Raw genomic sequence first — 8,957 nt, 5'->3', positions numbered from 1 at the left:
ATGCACAGGGAGACAACTCAGGGTGCAGGAGAGTATGGAGGGATGGACACTGGGAAGAGGTAACTATGGGGAGGAAGTGGGAGGTGAGCTGTTGCATTGTGGTAAACTGTGGTCAATGACATGAGACAAAGTATATGTGAACTGCTGTATGGAAAATGAATTTGCTCTATAAATCTTGACCCAAATCACAATAAATTAAAAAAAAAAAAGTTTCAAATCTCTGTCTTCTTTGTTTTGAAAATATACACAGCAAAACACACTCTCAGTCAACGATTTCTACACATAATGTTCAGTGACATTGGTCACATTTGTCACATTTTCATTATTTCTGTTCTAATTTTTTCACTCCTGTTAACTAACTCTCACTGACCCTAAACTTCTCATCTACATTTTAGAGTAACATCTGTCCATTTGGTCTCATAGAGATAATTTTTTAAAAGAGTGCAGTACTCAAGAGTGGCATTCTTTACTTTTGAGTTAACCTGTTATTTAGTTAAAAGGTGACTTTGATCTCTGTCATCTTTAAATTATTTTATAGAATTATGGAGGAAGTGCATTTCTTCATTCTTCAACACATCTTTATCTTTTTCTAGCTATAAGATGCATTTAAGTAACCAGAGTGATTTTAACCTTTTGACCTCTTTAACCGTCATCTCTTCTCAGATCAAAATCACAGTTTATGGAAGTTGGCTAGCTGACCCTTCTGACAGGTTTTCTTATTATTTTCTACTGACCTATAGGACATTTCAGAAAGGTACCTGCAAGCTGGAGGTGGGCTCTGGCTTTATCTGATTGTGTGTCAAGTCCAGTCACAACTCCATCCACTTTTATTCAGTTTCCTTCAAATCCCACAGAGAGGTAACTTGATTAACCCCAGACTCTGATATGTGGCTATTTTTTCACTTTCAAACCAAAAACCAGTTCAGATTCTCTTTTTTTCTTCTTTATCTTCTTCACAAAAGAAAAATAGATTCTTAGATTGTTTTGTAGGCAAAAGGGCAATTATGTTTTTGATAGATGCACATGAATATTAATGAGCTCATATTTAGTTTGTTACCCACAATACCTGGTAGAACAATTTTTTCCTTTAAAATGTTAGTGTTCAACAGGAAAGGGGTTATTGCCAAACCAACTTTAACTGATTTTAAGATATACTGAGATCTTTAAATTTCTGGCTCCAATGGCAGGGCAAATAAAAGAGGCTGCCGTGCTACACACCGGAGCAAACTGCATATGAATGTTGTTCCTGGAAACTTATTTGCGGGATTTCTTCCAGCTGTATCAAATGATGGTCCATTTAAATCTCTTGAAATATGAAAAATACCTAACACAAGCAAATCTACAATGAGCTACTGAAAACACATGGTAAATTTACCACTATTACACAATTGATTGATAAATTCAATGTTTAACCCTGGTGCCCACTGAGCTCTTGTGTCTAAACACATATCTAATCTTAGGAAATTAAATAGCTGTTGCTCAACTCTACCAAATTTTACATCTCTGTACCCACACAATCAATATTAATTACTAAGCAAAATTCTCAATAAGAATACTCAGCATTTATTAAATCCTTTATGTTAGACACACTATGGGTTCTCTTAGCTATGTCATCTCATTTTGACTTTACAGTGACCATGAAAAGTGGATATATTGTCATCACTACTTTAAAGATGGTGACCTATATGTTCAGAAACCCATTGCCATCAAGTTGATTCCAATGCACAGCAATGCTATAGGATAGAGTAGAACTGCCCCGCAGATGTTCTAAGGTTGCAGACCTTTATAGAAGCAGATTGCTACATCTTTCTTCTGCAGAGCATCTGGGGGATTAAATCCACCAACTTTTCAGTTAGTAGTCAAGCGCTTAACCACTGAGCCATAAAAGACCCATGTCACACAGCTTGTGAGATAAAGCCAAAATTGGAACCTGGTCTTTTTCACTCCATAAACTTGAGATTGAACAACTTGTCATAGCTACAGCATCCTTTCCTACCCCTTTGAAGCATTTAGGGAGAGAAGTCCCTTTCCTCACTAAGGCTCCTAGCAATCTTTCATGTATGTATCATCACCCCATGTGTTCACTCCAGTGCCTCCATCGGACCTGTCTTCTGAGGAGTTTGTTCTCTGGATCCCACACTGAATCCTCTCCCACATTAAAATGTTCTTTCCACTGCTGTCCTATCTAACAATCAATGCCATAAGCAGCCTAGAGGTAGGAATGTTCTTCCTAATTCCTTAACTCCAAAAATGAGTATCTAATTGCTGCAGAAAAGAGGGGTAAGTAAGGGAGTAAGCAGGTTTTCCAGGTGCCCTTCCAACCAAATACTAAAAGGCTACCACCTCCACCTAACACAGGTCCAGCTCCCAGCTCTGAATTCATGCTCCTCGAACATTTTTCTTACTGAATAGTTTATCTGATATTTCTTTCATCTCCTTTTGCCAGCTGTTATTCCCAAATTTTCTTTCAAGTCACCTCTTTCTGAAGCATGCCAAAGCTTAGTATAGGTCAATAAAAACCCTCCTTCAGAAACCCACCTATATTGAGAATTTGTCAAGTTCATCCACATGAAATATCCATGGCATATGCTTTGTACTTTTTGATAGATTATAAGGCCCATATAGGATTTTGCAGACCTTCAGTGACACTGCAGTTAAAGCATTGTAAAAGGCAATTCAAACCCCCCTGCTGCTCCATGGTAGAAAGATGATGCAGTCTGCTTCCATAAATATTTACAGCCTTGGAAACCCTAGGGGGTAGTTCTACTTTGTCCTATAGGATCACTACAAGTCAGAATTGACTCGATGACAGTGGGTTTGGTTTATGGTATAGGATTTTTTTTTTTCATTTTTATGTAAATTGATGGAAAAGTACAGGTGATGACAGAAAAGTACTGGTGACAATTGTTTCTGTTCCTCATATAATGGTGATAATGGCCGAAGGAACTGATGAAACATATGATGACCCACAGAAGGGCTGGCAGTCCTTTTAAAAGACAGTCCTTCCATGCATATGTTAATAGAGAATTGGTATTTCCATTTTAAAATTACTCAGTTGTGTCATCAGACTCCAGCCAGCTCCTCTGTTCTCAGAATTCACAGTGTCCAGGAACTTATAATCCTTCCAAAAGAATTTTAGTCAACAGAATTTAGTAGTTAACAGAAGGAAGCATCAACTAAATGATGTAACTATATTTACTGTCTTGTTAGCAAAAATTGTCAGGGTCCCCAACTAAAACAGCAATAGTTCCTATAAAATTAACTAAGATTTTTCCAAGAAATAGAACACCTAACCATGGGAGGTCAGTAGGGCAGCATTTGCACAGGGAGAAAGCTCAGAGAGCAAGAATACATAGGAAGAAGGACAGGGAAAAGGTAACCACAGGGAGCAAGTGGGAAGAGCACTGTTACATTGTGGAAATTGCAATCAATGTCAAGAAACAAAACATGCATGAACTGTTGAATAGAAAAAGAATTTGCTTTGTAAACTTTCACCCAGATCACAATAAAAAGCTTTTTAAAAATGGAATACTATTATCTAAAAGGTATCTTATTGGCAAACTTTGGCAGGGTTGGAGGAGAGATGATAAAAAAATAAAATGTTCCTTTTGTCTATTAATCATTGGGAGTTTTAGAAATTAAGAATAAATCCATTTTATTTCTTGATATTTAATTTTCCCCTACAATGGTATTTCTTTATTTCAACATAGCACATCTTTTTTTAGAACATGTGTCATTTTTAAAAGAAGACATCTAGTAGTGCAAATAGAAATGTAATAATAACACTTACTTCAAACCCCAGGCTACTGCTCAATCAGAAACAATGATAGATTTTTTTAAGTCATTGTCTATACTATCTAATCAATTTATTCTTTCTTGGTTTTCAATTCATCCAGATGTTCAAAGAACAATCCTTTTTACCACAAACAATCTCACATTGTCTCTATGCTCCATTGGAACCTTAGCTCATCAGTTTTACTCACTCTCTGTCACCCTACCATCCCCAAGCCTAACCACGGTCATCAGTTACCTCGCTGCTTGTTTCTTTTAAATCATTACAGCAAGTGGTGCATTTGCAGGTTGTGTCAGAAGAATGGTAAAAGCATTGCTACCTTCTCCAGTAAGACTGGAAACAGGCTGCTGCTTTTGTTTCCTTTTCAGTTTTTAATGCAGCACCACCGTGCCAACTCCACATAATTATCGCACCAAGTTTATAAGCCCATTCTGGCATCTAGTACTGAAACTCCAAGGCGTTTTTTTCAACTTGAAAATTGCTTTCAACTCCTCCTCTCCCCTCTTAAAAGTACATGTTATTTTAAAATACAAAGAGAATGTCCCAGGATGATAATAACCTCTCTTTCTAATTTTATAAGAATATGGTGTATTTGGGTTTATTTTCCTCTAAATAATTTCATACACACATGTTGTTGTGGTTGTTAAGTGCCGTCGACGAGTCGTTTCCGACTCATAGCGACCCCATGCACAGCAGAAACCCCATACACACATACACAATGAAATTTCATGTCAGCTCATGTCCTTTGTGTCATGCTATGAAGAATCCTTTTCAGAGAAACATTCACAGACTATGAGTGGAATCCATTCTAGTAGCATTCTGTTTTATAGTTGCACGGATAGCTTTCTCTCCTTTCACTCTCTCTCTATACATGTATTCATTGCTATCCAATCGATTCTAACTCATAGTGATCCCATAAGACAGAGTAGAACGGCCCCATAGGAAGGCTGTAATCATTACAGAGGCAAGCCGCCACATCTTTCTCCTGAAGAGGAACTGGTGGGTTCTATCTGCTGATAGCAGCCAAGTGCTTAACCATTGCACCACCAGGGCTTCTATCATATTTCTATCATATGTGTGTGTGTGTGTGTGTGTGTATTCAAATTCATCCATTCAAAATAAAATATGCTTGAAGAAAAGTCACCTTAATAGTAAAAAATTAAATTGAAAAAAGGCAAAGTTAATTACCTGGCTCATGGCTATCAAATAAGAGTAGTATCTTTTTAGCAAATGTGCCTTTCCCAGTGGCCAGAGATCATTTCTAAGTACTTATTACCCACCTGAGCATGCAAATTTTAAATACCTTGTACTATTACATCCATTCTATTACATCAATTCTTTCAGCAATTTCCTTGTAAAATTAGATTTGTGCTACTGTTCTCGCCCATAAAGCATTGAACCAAAGAACTGTGGTAATCTCAATTGCCTTTCATGCCAGATTTAACCTTATGATACATGCATTAAATACAGATTAACATCTTGTCTCTGAGAAACTTACATTCAGTACACCAGCCAAAGTTTCATTAAAATATAAATCAATATAAATTCATGAAAAGAAAACTAGCCAAGTATATAGTCTATGCTCTTTTTCTAGGAAAATATATTGTTCCTGCTCAGCCTCTACACACACAGGTAAAGTGGGGTTTTATTTAGGAAAATGAACCAAATGGATTTTCCTAAAGTCATGGAAATGAACAAAATGGATTTTTCCAGGCCCACAAATCTCAACTTTGTAACTGATTTTTCAAAATGAACCTAGGTAATCTGGTCAAATTGCAGTGATCTCCAAGGCTCTATTTCAGTAGCTTATGCCTTAGATTTACTTCAGCATTTCTTCATAACCTACAAGAACGGAGGATATAATTTCATTAGGAAACTAATTCCCCTCAGGACTCTGCCTCATGGCAAAATGAAAACTGACTATATATTTCAGGCCAGATGGGCAGTCCTATAATTGCATAGTAGCAATTAGATGGATTTTTTCATTATTTCCTAGAGCAAGATAAATGCAATTTCAGCCAAGAGAGGTTCTGTCCCAGTTCCTCTTGAAAAACTCCAGGAAGAAAGAATGACAATCAACTGGGGACAGCTACAAAAAAGACACCTAAGCTGCCATTTCTAACAAAACAACAGCCACACAAAGATACAATCAATATGTTGAAAAGTTGGAAAGGAAAATGAGAGCTGTTTTTGGTCACATTACAAACTTCTAAGTCCTCTCTACTCTCCTTGCATAACTGTATTCTTTTCCTGTACTCCAGATCATACGAAAATCACTCTTATTATTTCAATGTCATTTAGAGATCAGAACTATCATGCTTCCTAGAATCTGTGTTCATTTCTTAATGTTGAGAAATGTAATTCTTAGACTCAAGGGCAGAAATTGGCTTTACAAAGGAGTCAAGCCATCTGAGAAATTTACTCAGATTATTAATGGTGTCACATTGGTCATGTCCTCATATTTTGTGAAAAATGGAAATTATTACACCACCACCTTGGACAGAATATTTGAAAAGTGAAATATAATATTTATGGTAAAATACATTAGAATCATTGGGGGTTCAAGTCCTAGCCACAGAATATCTGTAAGTTGAGGACACTTCTTTTTCTCATTTAACCCAAATTCCTAATGTGATGATTTTTTTTTCCCACTGAATTGACAGTTCTTTTGATACTATTCATGTGGAAGCTTTGTGACAGACTGAAAGTCAGCCACTCCCATCATTATAATATCTGCATCTCATCAGAAATATCATTTCAGTTACATAAAGCATTTCCATCGCTGGATGAATGAAGTAACTACGCATTTGCCTGGGAAAGTCTAGCTCTAAAAATGAATCACTGTAAGATAAATCATTCCTACATTTGATCTCAATAGTGACAAGTTTCTGAGCCCTAGGAAAGTGTGCCTTAGATCTGAAGAGCTTCCTTAAAATATCTTAAATTTCATGGTGGTGCTTACAGAAATGATAGAACCAAAACCCTAGATAAGTATGTCCAGCCCTCTCAGTAGTTTGTTAGGCAGGTAGACAAGAATAAGTTAAAATGCAGCCTGTGAATAACCTCCTTGTTTAAGTGCTCCTATGTCCTGTATTAAGGAGTTCTGGTGGCACAGTGCCTAAGGCATTTGTCTGCTAACCAAAAGGTCAGCAGTTCAAATACAACAACTGTTCTATGGGAGGCAGATGAAGCAATCTACTTCCATAAAGATTTACTGCCTTGGAAACCAATGGTGGTCACTATGAGTCTAAATCGATTAGATGGCAGTGAGTTTGTTTTTAGTTTTTGCTTTTTTATGTACTGTATTAGGAGTCCGTGTGTGGTGCAAATGTTCATCATGTTCCACTGCTAACCAAAAGGCTTCACTAACTTGAAGGTTGAAGTCCACCCAGAGACACCTTCCAATAGAGGTCTGGGGATCTACTTCTGAAAAATCAGTCATTACAAACCCTGTGAATACAGTTCTACTCTGACACTCATGGAGTCTTCATGGGTCGGAACTAACTCTAAGGCATCTGGTTAGTTATTAAAGAAACCAATGTTCCCGACTAGAGATGGCAACAGCATTGCAGAATTGTGCAAAATGCCTAATAAAATGTGAAGCTGTTTGGCAAGAAAGGTTAACAAAGATTTCACTTGTTCATCTCTTCTTGTCTAGGCCATAATTAATTCACTTTCATTCATGAACCTTCTCTGGTTGGCATGAGAAGAGGCATCTGTATCAGTTGGGCTAACTGGAGAAAGATTATCAGCAAGATCTGGTTATTAAGGGGATAAGAGAAAAGGGCGGTTTGCTAGGGGTGGAAGAATATCCAGACACAGATCTGTCCAGTGAGGTTTTTTAACAGATTTTAAAATATAAGTTTTCTCTACTGCAAACTATCAGAATATTAGGGCACTTTACCTACTTTATAGGGAGCCCTGGTGAGGCACTCGACTGCTAAACAGAAGGCTGCTGGTTCAAATTCACCAGCCACTTCTTGAAAGGAAGGTTGGGCAAGGAGGGGTCGCTATGAGTTGGGTCCGACTCAACAGCACACAACAACAACATCCTACTTTATAATTTTGAAGTAGAGACTTTTTTCCCAAAATACCCAGAAGGCATATTTAAATTTATTTACATTTTTTCCTCATGCAAGTGATAAAACCATGGTCATGATAAATTATAAATATTTGTAGAAAAGCACTTTTAAGCTTCAGAGGGTTTCAAAGAATAATTTGCCAGAAAAATATTATATTTGCATAAGATATTTACTTATAATTATGTTTAGCTGATAGAGAAACTGAGTAAATAAAGTTAGTCTAAAGTCAAAGACATCAAACTCAATGTTAAAAATTAGTTCTTTATTGTTGTTGTTATGTGCTATGGACAAATTATTATTTTCAAGACTGTGTGTCAATATTTTTAATGCATTTAAGACATTCCATGAGTAACAATGAGAATTAACATAAATCTACAAAAAATGAAGACCAAATGCTGCTTTTCTTTGTTTTTATGCCACTGTTCAGAGCAATGTGTGAATCAAATTAACATAAACCCAAAAAACTGTCTGGTTTTTTTCTTCCCCATTTATACATACAGTAAGTCCCTGGGTCATAAACATTACTATACAACTTGTACTTGCCCTTTAATGTTACATAAATTTGGCCTCATTTTGAAACTATTGAACCAACCCCTATGTGCAACAAATTCTTCATCAGTTACTTACACTTGCTACACAAATGTAAATCTTTTAAATCACTCAAAGGCTTCAAGCCTTTTCTTGCACTAAAACCCATTCAGTTGATTCCGACATCACGACGCTATAGGACAGAGTAGAAGTGCTCTATTGGTTTTCCAAGGCTGTGAATCTTTCCAGAAGCACACTGCCTCATCTTTCTCATGGAGTGGCTAGTAGTTTGAACTTCTGACTTGTTGGTTAGCAACTTAACTCTTTAACCACTAGACCACCAGAGTTCCTTTTCTTGTACTGAACCAAAAAACCAAGCCCACCACCATCCAGTTGATTCTGACTTGTCACAAACCCCGTAGGGTGTCCAAGGCTATAATTCTTTAGGGAAGAAGACTGCCTTATTTTTCTCCCACTGGAGCAGCTTGTGGATTCCAAACACTGACCTTTGTAATTAGCAGCTGAACACCTTAACCACTGCACCATCAGAGATC

Source organism: Orycteropus afer, unplaced genomic scaffold, assembly GCF_000298275.1.
Source record: "Orycteropus afer afer isolate SDZICR_OR568_19922 unplaced genomic scaffold, OryAfe1.0 scaffold00055, whole genome shotgun sequence".
In the NCBI taxonomy this organism is placed as follows: Eukaryota; Metazoa; Chordata; class Mammalia; order Tubulidentata; family Orycteropodidae; genus Orycteropus; species Orycteropus afer.
Note: the sequence above shows the minus strand (reverse complement) of the source record.